Below are 11,228 nucleotides of genomic sequence, written 5' to 3'. Positions count from 1 at the left end.
CCCTCGGAGAGGAGGAAGGATCGTCGGCTTCGGAGCCAAGGAATGATAACAAACGGAAGGAATCCTTGAAGGACGAGGGTGCTCATAGCAAGGCAAGCCCTGCCCGGAGGTTCAAATAAGATGTATCAGCTGAGCTTGCAGCACACGAGGCTTCTAGCCTTCGTAAAAATGGTTCCTACTTTGTTTCCATCTTCTTTTCCCGTCGAAGGTACTTCGAGGGATACAGATCTTTTGCCACCGTCTTCTTCTCCCGTCGAAGGTACTTCGAGGGATGTTCGAGGCCAGGGGCCGCCTAAATCAAGCGGGGTCTCGAGCGATCATATCCCCCCCGAGAGCAGTTCAACTAGGACCGATGAGACCAGGCCAGTAGATGTACGCTCAACTTTTGAGGAGACTCAGCGGCTCTGTTCTGTGGTGAGTTTTGGTTGACTTTGTTGGTTTTTCGGTTTTGCATTTTCATTTTCTCACTAAGCTTCCTTTTCATATTTGACAAGCTCAAGTCTGAGCTGCTCCACTATGAAGCCAGGTAGCGGAAAGCCTTGGACGGGGAGAAATCCCTCAGGCTTCTTTGTGATAAAAGGGCAAAGGAGTTGATACACCTTCGATACGAGATGAATCGAAGCCTGAACTATGAAGGCTGCCTCGAGAGACAGGTAACCTTTGTTTCGAGGGGATGCATGTTTCTTCATCTACCCTCGGAAATTAATATTTTGATACTTCAGTTGTAGAGTAAGATGGAGGACCTGGAACGCCTTTGGGGAAAAGTTGGTCAGGCCAAGTATGAGTATGATGAGCTAAGGGCTCAGATAGATGCCCAAGATGCGGCCAAGAAGAATGCTTTGGCCAAGGCTTCTACCCTCAAGGTGCAACTCCGAAATGCTCGTGAAAACAGCTCGGTCCAGACGAGCAGGATTGTAAGGCTCGAGTTTGACCTTTTGAAGTTGAAGGCCGAGGTCGTGGACGCCCGGGCTGAAGCTAAAGAGATTCGAGCTAAGGCTGATAAGAAAGTGGTCGTCTATTCAAAAGATGCTGCCGATGCTCGAGCTGAGTTGAGAGGGGCTTCCGATCGGGAGAGCAGAAGTAATGAATATTCCCGGTGCAGATCGCGGAGGGAAACCCTCGAGGAAATCCACGCTAGGGGCCTCGATCTCTCAGAAGAGATAGAGCAGGCCAAGGCAGATGAATACGATGCCAAGTTCCTCGTATCCGATGCCGAAGATAATGAGGAAGAGGCCGATGGAGCCGTAGTCCCCGAGGGGAAAGTAGACTAGGCTTTTCCTTTCTGATTCCACGTACAATTCTCTTAGAGAACATTGTAAATGAAGCCTTGTATTATTTCACAAATACATGTAAAAAGAAGCTTTTTAGTTTTCCCCTTTCATGAATTTCCCTTTGCTTGTGTATGTCTTTCTTTTGTTTTGAATTTTGACTTTTGTTGACAATTGGTCCGAAATTTTGGACCTCAAATTAAACCCTTAGGTTCTTGCTACTACTGAGCGACTTGTAACGGTCGAAAGTTGACTGTTTAGGGCTTAGTCCCCGAGTCAAGTTTTGACTTGAGTTCATCGACCTTTAGGTCTAAAATCGGCCCTGAGGCCATTTGAGCTGGCCCTTAGGCTCTTAGGCATTGGGTCGGTACGACCTCTAATATAGGCTAGCGCTTAGGCTCTTATGCGTTGGGTCGGTATGACCTCTTACATATGCTGGCGCTTAGGCTCTTACGCGTTGGATCGGTACGACCTTTTACATATGCTGGCGCTTAGGCTCTTACGCGTTGGGTCGGTACAACCTTTAATATGGCTTTATTTTCCCTCATTAAAGACTTTTTGAAGTTTTTGTGTTCGTCCGACTCTTCGACGGTTCGATAAGAACCTAGATTGTGAGTCGTTATGTAACGATAAATGAGCACCTCGGGAGGTTTCGCTCGATGGATGAATTTTCTCGAAGCCTTTTTATTGTCTGGAGCTGACATGATCGAAGCTCTATTGCTTGTGCCGAGGGTAGCCTGATTAACCGATTCTTTTCGAAGTATTTTCGAAGTAATTGAAGGCCTGTAATTTTATGGCGACGGTCGGGCGTCCCCGAGTCGCGTTAGTTTGGCTGGAGCCTTGTGACCGTAGTCATTGTGTTTGGCCATAGCCTTTTAGTCCCCGAGTGAGGTAGCCTCGGCGCTTATATCGAGGGTATGCCTTTTTAGGGGTCTTACAAGTTCGAGTATATAGCCTTGACTTTAAGATTGGGATTATGTCCTTTGTAAGGTTCTATAAATTTGAACATGCCTTACTTAAGGTCTTACAGATTCTTTGGTTACTTGGCACAAGTATAATTCGTGCCTTGCTTGAGGTCTTACAGATTTGGTATTGCCTTATGAAGGTCTTATGAGCTTGAGGTTGCCCCATGGAGGTCTTACATTTTCTAGCATTGCCATATGGAGGGCTTTCGGGTTCAAGGTTGCCCGCTTGGGGTCTCATGGCCTCGAGTTCTTGATAGCTTGATGGGGTGACAGCCGGTGGCAGTCCCCGAGACAATGAAAGTTTCTGGCTCTGGAGTCGTTCTTTTTAAACTTGTTGTTGCCTCATAGAGGGCTTATGAGCTCAAAGTTTCCGGCCCGGAGGTCTTACGGCTTCGAGTTTTTGATGCCACTTCCCGGGTGTTCGGGAAATTTCTGGCCCTAGGGCCGTTTCTTGTAAAAAAAATAGCAAATATCTTTTAAGCGCGAAGCGTTTTGATGGTAAAAAATACTCCTTTGATTACTTGGTACAAGTATACATGTTTTCGTCGTCTAGGGTTCGATTATTCTATGCGGACATGGTTCATTTGACCGTTTGGCCAGATACATCATTTTTCTATCGAGACCCTCTTTGGCTTATGTTGAGTTCTCCGGGGAGGTGATCTCCCGGGGGGATGCCCCCCAGTATTCGAGGTTGATTGAAGAGAGGCCTTGAATACTCGTTAAGTTCTCCTTAGGTGGCATATAGATGTTGCCTCGTTAAAAACCTTGCCGGTAAAACCCTTCTTGGGATAAAATCTGATAGATGGAAAAGAGTGTAACGCATGCTTTAAAACCTAAGTCTTCAAGCTGAAAGGTGCTACAATTTTTCTAACCGGACACCTGCACACGTGTTAGTGTAAGACGTAAATAAAAAGGGAGATGGTTATACCTCAGTAGTGATGGCGCTTCGAGCCTCGATATGTTTCAACTGCTCGCTCCAGGGATGCGGTACGGTCCTTTACTCATTAACTCGGGTGCAATCGAGAATGTAGCTTGTGATTGCTACTTCGTTGTTTGCTTATCCTTCGGCACCTTCGATGTTGAAGGTGTCGATGTCGCTGCCACATCGTGCACCGCGAACATCTCTCTTGTTGTGTGTTGCTCCCCGTGTACCATTTTTATTCCGTCCTTCATTGGAAACTTCATCATTTGATGAAGGGTTGATGGTACTGCTCTCAAGCAGTGTATCCATGGCCTTCCGAGCAAGGCATTGTACCTCATGTCTCCTTCGATGACATGAAACTTGATATAATGGGTTGTGACGGCCACATTGACCGGGAGGATGATCTCCCCTTTTGTTGTCTTGCTCGCCATGTTGAATCCGTTGAGGACTCGAGAGTCGGGCATGATCGGGTCGAGCAGTCCAAGCTGCTCCACCACCCTCGACCTTATAATGTTGGTCGAGCTACCTGGATCCACCAACACACATTTAATTTGAAATGTATTCACAAGAAAAGAAATTACCAATGCATCGTTATGAGGCTGATACAGGGCCTCAATGTCTTCTTCGCTGAATGTGAGAGCGTCCTCGGGTATGTAACCTCGAGTTCGCTTTTCCATGGTGATGAACATTTTTGTTCGTTTGACAATAGGTTCATGTGGGATGTCGATTCCTCCAACGATCATGTGGATGACATGTTGTGGCTCTTCTGTTTCATTTTTCCTATTCGCCTCTCTTTCCCGAAAGTGAATTTTGGCTCGGGTGCTGAGGAACTCGGAGGTGCCCTTTGTTGATTAGTCGGGCTACTTCTTCTCGGAGCTGTTTGCAACCTTTGGGCCCTATGACCGTGTGTGCCATGAAATTCGCACACTAGGTTAGGGTTCCTTTGCAACGGATCTGATAGTATGGGTTTTGGCCACCTGGTGTCTTTGATTTTACTTATGGCTGATACGACGTCCGAAACATCAATGTTGAAGTTGTACTCAGATAATCGGGGTGCCTCCGTCGGTCATACGTGTCTGTTGAATCCGGCTCTGCTCACGAGTCCCCGAGGATTCTGGCCTCGATCTGCCCTTCGGTTGTTTCGGGGTATGTTATGCCTAGGGGCGTTTCTTCGATGTTCAGTGTACGGTTGGTACCTTTCCTTGCTTGGCCTTGGTTCCTTTGCCAGGAGCCTTCTAGGATATACTAAGCCCGAGGGGGCTCCTAGTTGGTCGTCCTCGACCCTAATCTTTGATTGATACCGGTTGTGGACATCCGCCCAAGACACGATGGGATATTCAACCAAGTTCTGCTTTAGCTGCTTCAAAGCTATCGAGCTTCGTTCGTTCAAACCTTGGGTGAAGGCCTGCACTGCCCAGTCATCGGAGACTGGTGGTAATTCCATTCGCTCCATTTGAAAGCGAGATACAAACTCCCGCAGCATCTCATTTTCTCTCTGTTTGATTTAGAAGACGTCGGATTTCCTTGTAGAAACCTTAATGGCACCGACATGTGCCTTTATAAAAGAATCTGCCAGCAGGGAAAATGAGTCTATCGAATTCGGGGATAGGTTGTGATACCACATCATGGCCCCTTTTCAAAGGTTTCTCCGAACTTTTTTAACAGGACGGATTCAATCTCGTCGTCCTTCAGGTCATTTCCCTTTACATCAAGTGTAAGCACTGATGTGCTCGTTGGGGTCCGAGGTTCCGTTGTACTTCGAGAGATCGAACATTCTGAATTTCTTCGGGATGGGCTTTGGAGCAGCACTCAATAGGAATGGCTTTTGTACGAATTTTTTTGAATCTACACCCTTCAGAATTGGGGTTGCGCCCGGGATCTGATCGACCCTTGAATTTTAGGTCTCCACCTTTTTGTCATTAGCTTTTATCTTCTTTTCGCCCGATTCAATCCTCTTTGTCAGATCCTCGAGCATCTTTATAATAGCAGGGTCGGCTGCTGACCGGTTGTTGCTCGATCTTTCCGGTACCTGTTCGGCTCGAGGAGCCGTTTCCGGTGCTGCTGTGCTTGGAGTATTTTGGTGGCTTTGCAATTGAGCAATCGCCAGCTGTTGTGCTTGCAACATCTCAAAAATGACGTGAAGGCTAACCTCTCGTTCCTCCCGAGTTGGGGTTCTCAGAGCTTCTTGTTGGTTTTCTTGGCGTATACTCCTGTTAGTGTGGGAGCTTACATCAACGTGTTGGGCATTCCGTGAGATCACATCCACGGGGATTGGCTCTGGTGCATCCTCAGGGTTTCACAGTGGTACACCGACGCCTGGAATAACTACACCATTCTCTCCATGGTCCTCAGGACCGTTGTTTTCATGTGCATTCACTGAGTTAGACATTTTGACCTGAAATTAAAGATTCTTGGGCAAGAAAAAGTATGAAGAATAACTTGTGTTTTCAATAAATCAGCACGAAAACAATCACTATTATTTTTAGCCCAACGGTGGGCGCCAAACTATTTACCTTGAAAATGGTAATTACAATTAAATTTAATTTTGTGGTTCTAGAAATACGTGATTTATTTTAATGTTAGTTGTTAAGCGACAGGTGCTAAGTGTGAGTTAGGGGAATGGGATAAGAGCTCAAGGACAATATGTTATGCAAACCGAATAGCCGTAAATCGGGGTCTCGAGCTGGCCTACACTGGACCTCGAGGTCGAGCTAAAGTGTCTGACTGGGGATGGTCGATGAAGAACTAACAGTTCTGAGGGCCTTGATGGTGGCTCTTTATGATCAATGATGCGTAATAAATGAAGAACAATCAATAAAACGCAATAAATGTAAGCAATAAATTCAAGGAGCTACAATAGAGAATGTTTAAGTTAGAGAACAGAGAATGTTCTTGTTCTTGTATTGAATATCATGTGTGTTACGAAATGATAAGGGTCCCCCTTATATAGGAAGGGAGACCCCAACATAGTACAGATGCATTTATTATAAAGATATGCGGCTGGTACAGCCATTTAATGTCACGGTACGGACTTGTACTATTCTTGTAGACCTGGTCAGCTCTAACCACGTGCCTTGGGAATTTCCCACTTGTCCATCATTGCCACCGATTTGCACTGCCCGGGGGTCAAATATAGGGAGTCCTCGGGGTCGAACCTCGAGCTATGCCTCGAGCTTTCTAGAGACGGGCTATGGAGTGTCATAATGATCATAAAATCGGACTCTCTGATTTTAGCCGTATGCAGGTTTACTTTTGGCCGATTGAGAAGATAAAGAAGCTTTTTCCTTTTGAGAAGCCGGTTTAGAGGTTTTTGCCATCGCAATACGGAATATCCAAGGAAATAAAAAGTGTTGATAGGGAAGGGAATTGAGAGTTAAAGGAAATTGAAAAGAGCTAACGAGACTTTGAGAATAATATGAGAATAAAGTCTGTAAGGTTGTGAAATTTGTCTATTTATAAGGGTCATTTAAGCATGCTGGGGAAGCCTAAAGGCCTACCGTCAGCCGCCTCCAATTAATGATTTTGGGAATCGCACAAAAAGCAATTTTTCGGTCGCTTCAACCACTGATGTTACGATATTGGCATCAGGACCAGGGCATCAGAAGTTAATGCATCAGAAATCATAAATGACGGCCTATAAGTTGACCGAGCAGAATATCCACACGATTACTAAGCCCAAGGGCTATCCGAGTTCGAGTGAATGCCTGCTCGGCTGCAAAACCCAAGGGCTACCCAAGTTGGAGAAGTTGACTGTAAGGAAATCTAAGGATTTATTTCATCTCGAGATCTTGATCTTACCTAATTCGAGCTCGAGAATCCCGACATTCCAAGTTCACATTTAAACCCACCTCGAGGAGTGATAAGAACCTTAAGGGGTATTGTATTGATCAATTAAAAACCGAAGGGTTTGTTATGTCCTAAGCTCGATATTTGGGCTAGTTAGTGAAATCATAAAATCGAGTCTTTCACGAATAAAGATAGAACAAAATTCAGCATGAGCTGAAAGGGATACAAAAGGATCCTTTTACACTTCCAAGAAATGATTACAAAGTATAACCATGGCATCCACGAAGGATACTTACATAGGAACAAAGAAGCAAAAAACAAAAGCTAAAGATCCTAATTCACTTTTAAGGCCACAACCTCGAGTGCATCATCTCCGAAAATCCTCTTCTTGAGGACACCATTTCCGATCTTTGGAAACATTTGGCAGAAGGCCCTCGATAAATGTGATTATATCTCCAACGGCCGAGATTGAGCATTCCGTTGAAGTTTTGGGCCATCATACATTAAGAAAGAACAAAAAGACATAAGGGGTCGCAAGATGCACGAGCAACAATCCAAGAGTGTTCATCCTTAATGCACGAGCAATAATCCAAGAATGTTCATCCTCGGAACTCTGTTCCGATGCGGGATGCAAAAGTTAGTAGATGACAGTGCCACCTCATTCCATGGAAAGCAAAAGGAATGAAGCGCCACCCCAGGTTGAAGTTAAGAGAGATGAGCAGCAGTATAAAGTTTGCATATCTTCTGATACGGGAAGAATTCGGTGCCTTTCTCTCGTTGTTTCGAGCCAAATCTTTAATAAAAAAGGGAGCCTTGGCATAACTGGTAAAGTTGCTGCCATGTGACCTTGTGGTCACAGATTTGAACCATAAAAATAGGTGATTAGAGGAAGAATTAGAGAAGGGAAAGGGCTAAAAGTTGATGAAAAAGCAATGAGTGTAGTTTTTGTTCAGCCAAGTAACCCCCTATTTATAGAAAGCCAATGACGGTTCGGCGGCAATAGTGGCCGACCAATGCTGGCATGCGCCTACGTCAAGCGATCACTTCAAGCGCCTACGTCACGAGCATGACATCATCGCAAGAGGCTCGGGAAAATCGAGGTTCAAATCGTTTCTTATCATCTTATTCTAAGAAATGCGGGGACTATCTATATACGGTCAAAACCAAGGAGCTCGAGTTTGAAGTCTTGAATTGGGCTATGAGTTCGAGTCCGGGCAACTCGAAGTGGGGGTTGGACCCGGCTGAAGGATACATACCTCGAGGAAGCAGATCGAAGGCCTGGCACGCCCTACATCGAGGGTAGTACAATCTCGAGGACACTCAAGAAAGAGCAGGAATTTCTCAAGGACACATGGATTCATGGCATAAATTAAAGGATAAGGTTTATACGAAATGGTACAGGTCCGTACTAGGTTGTTAAATAGAAATCTTTACCATAATTAGGAATGTACTATATTGGAGTTTTCTCCTCCTATATAAAGGGGACCCCAATCATTTGTTATACACACATTATTCACTGCCATAGAATATTATACTATGTTTTTCTTGTTTAACGTGCTCAAGAAGTGTTCTTCAATTTATTGCTTTTATTTTATTGTTCATATTTCATTGCTCTTAGCTCACCTCGAGGCCCCCAAGAAAATCGAGCTCGAGGTCCTTATTGCTCTAGCAACACTGGTTTGGTTCATCAATTCTTCTTACTTAAACCTAATATTATTTGTATATTCACTAGTATTAGAATAAATCACATATCTTTAAAATCATAAATCATATTTAATTGTTACCCCCATTTTTCGAGGTAAACAGAGTATCTCCAAGGCATATACATACGATCTTTATCTTCTTGTGAAAGAGATATTTTCATTTCTTCAGAGGTTGATTCATCGGGTATCAATGAGCAAGAGATATCTAAGGTGTTGACTATGGGTGTGGTGAGATCATTTATGATATCCATCCCTTCCCCTCCCCTAATTAATTTATCCTTTAATGAGGCTTGTGAATTTCTAGAAAATTGGGCAGTGTATTTGTTGGTAATATCCAGTGGTTTGGGTGGAATTAGTGACATTTCTGCATCCGTATCCATACCAGATAAGAAATATTCGAAAGTGTATTTGATTTGGAAGTTTAAGGTTTTTTAGAAAGATATTGGAGTTTCTCTCTCCTTCTTATTTCTCCACCTGCTGAATATAGTTGATAACTCCCACTTAGACAAGCTTTAAATGGGAAGTAAACTTAGTTGCCTTTATAATAACCAAATAAAAAATAAGTTAAAAGTAAGAAGTGCAGTAGTGTAGCTAAAGATATAAATATTCTAAATATCCAAGGTTTTCTACCATATAAGAAATTGGATTCATCAATTTCTCCCAATGTTAAACCATAAAAGTTGAGCATCAATGCGTTACATGTAGGGTTGTACAAAGGAAACCGACAAACCGCACCAACCCGATAATCCGAGTCAAATCGAGAAAAAACCCCGACTATGATTTAGTTTGATTTGGTTTGGTGTTGGAAAAAAAAACGACCATAATTGGTTTGGTTTGGTTTAACTAAATAAAGTCAAACCGAAATCAAACGAACCCGCATTACATATATAGAAATCTTAGATATATTTAATATATAAATATACTTATTGTGATGTATTTTATAAATATTTCTTAAAAATTAGGTATTATTTCAAAGTTGGACTTAGAACTTTTGAATGTTCCAATAAGTTTTATGGCCATTAATATTAGTAAATTAAATAATGCTAACAAAAGCTCAAACCAAAATCAAATCAATACTAATGCTAATAAAAGACATTCAATTCAATACTACGAACGAGAATGTACTGAATATCTATATTTTGTTTTGAAATAATTTAGATAAAAATGCATAACCTATTTTTATTTTTTCTTTAGCGTTTAGTCGTGCAATTAATACTCCCTTATTAGTCTACTTATTTTAACATGACTAAGTACTTTTAAATTATATTTATTTTTATCATGACTTTTTAATTAGCAATATTTATATTACATAGTTGTGTCCTCTAAATAGTTGTGTCCTTTAATTAATAACGACTATTTAAATTACAAACTGATCTGGAAAACTGATTTAAAGTGAAAAAAGATGTGTGTTCATGTGCCATGAGAGGCTAACGTTAGCTCAGAATTTTCGTTTCAATAATCAAAGTGATGGACCTTCTTCTCCCCATCCAAGAGTTATTGTATCATTTACCAATTAAGCAGCATGTGATGATATAATTATATCAAGACACATTGATCAGCAAGTATACTGTGATTATGTGATTAAGTAGATATAATTCTGGAATGATCGAGCCAAGCGTGCTTTCAAAGGTAAACCAAGTACATATATCTGTACGGGTCAAAATAAGGCCAGAGAAATTCGGCACGCGAAGACATAAAGCCAAGGTCGGACCGTCATCGATAAGGTCGTGGTCGGATAGGCCGAGGTCGGACAGGCCGAGGACGGACAGTCATGAAACTGCTAGTTTGCTTTGGAACACTCAAAAGGAATATTCTACCGAATATTCTCAATAAATTGTACCTTTTGCTAGGATTTTCTAGGGATACTGCTCTTATAACTAGGAGGGGAGGACTTCCCATTTGGGGGCTCTGGCTCGGTCTCCCTCTCCCTCTTTCTAGAAAATATGTAAACACGCCTCTCCAAAGAATTGAGAGGATCAGTGATCCCATACCTTCATCGGATCCAAAAAAAGGGTCATAAGGTTCTTGTATTTGTCTATCATTGATCTTTATTAAACGAAAGAAGATCCGTCTCACTGAAGATCGGGTGAATCTTTTCCTTTATTCATATTTTTGTTACTTAATGCATCTTTACTTATGCCACTAAATCTGATCGTAATCGCTGTCAATATTTATATTTGACTATGTTTTTCTATTTCTCCTACTCATCTCGGATCTAGAGTTAATTATCTTTAACTAGGACTTACCCCTTCATCTTTATTGATTGATTTACTTAAAAAGTGTTTCATAACTTTTTGAGTCAAACAATTTGGCGTCATCTTGGGGATTTTCTAGTTAAAATTTTAGTTTCCTTTAGATCTAAAATTCAATTCCAACCAAGAAAAGGGATTTGTTCAACGTAGCTCCGGCCCTGGTCCAGTGCATATTCAGCTAATAGCTTTCCTATGTTATTGTTTTATCTGTTCTTCATTTGCTTCTGTTCATAGCATAGTGAAAGAAGTAGACATTGATGTAAGATTGACATGTTCTATTAAAAAAATGAGTCAGAGGGCCCATTGTAGTGGCTGAGCCAAAAGTAGCAAGT

The sequence above is a fragment of the Nicotiana attenuata genome, unplaced genomic scaffold (assembly GCF_001879085.1).
Source record: "Nicotiana attenuata strain UT unplaced genomic scaffold, NIATTr2, whole genome shotgun sequence".
NCBI lineage: Eukaryota > Viridiplantae > Streptophyta > Magnoliopsida > Solanales > Solanaceae > Nicotiana > Nicotiana attenuata.
This window is presented reverse-complemented; position numbering follows the sequence as displayed.